This window comes from Portunus trituberculatus, chromosome 50, assembly GCF_017591435.1.
Source record: "Portunus trituberculatus isolate SZX2019 chromosome 50, ASM1759143v1, whole genome shotgun sequence".
Lineage (NCBI taxonomy): Eukaryota > Metazoa > Arthropoda > Malacostraca > Decapoda > Portunidae > Portunus > Portunus trituberculatus.
Window position 1 is genome coordinate 635,001 of NC_059304.1, and position 2,500 is coordinate 637,500.

At 45.1% G+C, this 2,500-nt stretch overlaps 1 protein-coding gene across 2 annotated transcripts in view; it reads right to left on the minus strand.

Moving 5' to 3' along the window:
• LOC123500169 (gamma-aminobutyric acid receptor subunit beta-like) overlaps nucleotides 1-2,500 on the minus strand; it is a 61,536-nt gene that overhangs the window by 7,462 nt on the left and 51,574 nt on the right. The gene's annotated exons all lie outside the window — the stretch shown is intronic.

A 2,500-nucleotide genomic window follows, 5' to 3' on the forward strand; every position in this document is an offset into this window, starting at 1 on the left:
TGGTGTGTGGATACCGTTATTGTTATGTCATCTAGGGTGTTGGTATGATAAGGTTGCTAGAGTAGGTGTTCATAATGAGTGGAGGAGATTAGATTGTTTTAAGAAAAAGATGATCTTATCTGGGTGAAAGTACCGTGATTCTTTTAGGACGTCTTCGAGATGAGGAGGCAGGAAAGGGAGGTTAAATGTGGAAAGCTGCAGTACGTGCTGTAATGTACTTTGGGTAGGTGAGGACGATATGTGAGAGGGAGGAGTGAGCTGGGAGAGGAGGTTATTGTAGGTAGTAAAGTTAATGTTATGTGAAGGTGAAAAGTAGATTGATATTACTGTAATCCAGCGTTGGATAAAGATTCGTGCTAGAGTGCAAGGAATAGTAGTTGTAATATTTGGTTGAATGTAGAGTGTTTTATGATGCATCAAAATGGAAGATGCAGAGAAGTGAGAAGAATATAGGAATTAATAGTTAGGAATAGGTATAGGTGGTTAGGTTAAAAAGGTTTCTTGTAGGCAAATTATTTTGGGGTTATATTCTGAAATAAAGTCACGAAGGTCATTTTTATGGGTACAAAGGCCATTTATATTACACTGAAGATCAGATATTGAGGCCATTATAGGAAAGAAAGAAATTAGCGAGATGTGATAATGGTTGGAATTGTTGAGCTGGTGATGGGTGTGGGAGCTGATCTATAGTCTGGAAGAAGAGGGGGAGGGAGGAATCAGAAATAAAGGGAGTACGGTTAAGTAGAGAGTGATCTGGAGAGAAAGGGGATATGAATTTTATAGATTCTCGTAACGGAAGGTCAAGGAGCACAGTTCGGGTAGTTAAAAACGAACTAGTAGAATGGGAAGGGGAGGAAGCAGTAGTAGGGAGAGAGATGAATTGAGAATTAAGAGGTAAGGGAGAAAGAGAGAAGACTTTTTTTCTTATGTTAAGGCCTGTAGCGCCTTGAAGAGTATATATGGGAAGCGCCGTTAAGCTTCCGCCCATTAGTGGCGCAGGTAATTTTATTTATAGTGGTACCCATATTAGGGCCCACATCACCACCCAAGCGCATCTTTGGTGTAACCACTTAGAACCTGGGTATCATGGTGACATGTAGGTAACTTTAAACCACTTGAGAAATGGCATAGCTTCAAAGTGGTATGTGGTGAGATTCGAACCTACGCGTGGACGTCTGCCCGATCCCACGCTCACCATCTTATCCACTAAGTCACCGCCTCCGACTGAGCTATAAAGGTTTTAATGGCCTCCATAGTTTCAATAGGAGATCAGTGAGGGGGGGGGGTGAGAACTGCAGGTGTTTAGTGGCTGACAATGGTATGGGAGTGGGAGGAAGGTTTTGAGGTGGACTGTGAGCTTTTGCTGTGGTATGATTTTAGTGCCAGAGGGTGATTGAGAAATTAGAGAAAGATATTGCGGGAATGATGAATCTCTGTCGTAGTGTGTTTTTGTGTCTCAAGTGGAGTGGAATGGAAATCATGGGGAGTGAAAGTCTTCTTTGATGGGGGTAAGGAGGAGATGTTATAGAGAGTGTGGAAATGCGGGGCCCTGATGGGGGAGTCTGAGGTTGCGGAGGAAAGGGATCGCTTGGTTCGGTGTGTGCGAGAACGCTGTGGGAGAGGAAGGTGGGAGGATGAAGAAAGAGAGAATGAGGATTCAGGGTTCAACATTAAGAAAGGGTTTGATGTTGAAGTAAGGGTGGAGGTAAGTGGAGTAACATATATGGATGAGAAGGATAGAGACGTGCATGTGGAGGAGGAGAGTGTGGAGAAGAAGGATATGGAGGAAGAGAAGGAGAGGCTAGCAGGAATAGAAGTGGGGCAGGTTACATGGGATGTGGTAGTGGAAGGAGTTTTGTTGAAGAACCGTGTTGCAGGTTGAGGAGAGAAGCCTAAACGACGGGTTTCAATCCGTGCTTCTTTTAGGGTGAGGCCCTGTTTGAAGCTTCAACTTCAAGCAGTTAGCATGTATTGGCCAGTCATGGGGATGTGGAAATATCTGTCTCAGCACTGGGAGCTAAAGGGGTCCAGTGGAGAGATCTGTTGAGAGAGGATGAAGGAGCGAGGGCGTGAAGAGGAGTTTGTAGTTTTGAGAGTAGAAGTACGAGGCAGGGAAGCTACTGAATGTTGAAGAGGGTGGGGTTGAGGCTTTTGTGGGGTATAGGATTGAAGAGTGGTTATAAGGGCAGAGGGGACAGCAAGATATTAGGAAGAAGAAAGAGGGGGGGCGCTAGGCAGAAAGGTAGGAAGCGGGGACGAGAGGAAGGGGGGAGTTGAGTGAGAATGAGGTCTTTAGTCGAAGTCATGGATACAGCCAGGTCCCCAAAGGCAGGAAAGTCTGGGGATTGTGTTAAAGGGGCAGTCCCGGAAGCCACTACAAGAAGATAAAAAAAATCACCATCGGGCATGGTGACTCTATGAAGAATATGGAGGAAATAAGCGGTCCACTCCCAAAAGCCTCATAAGGAGCAAGGAAAAAGCAAAAGAGAGGGTTTGTCGT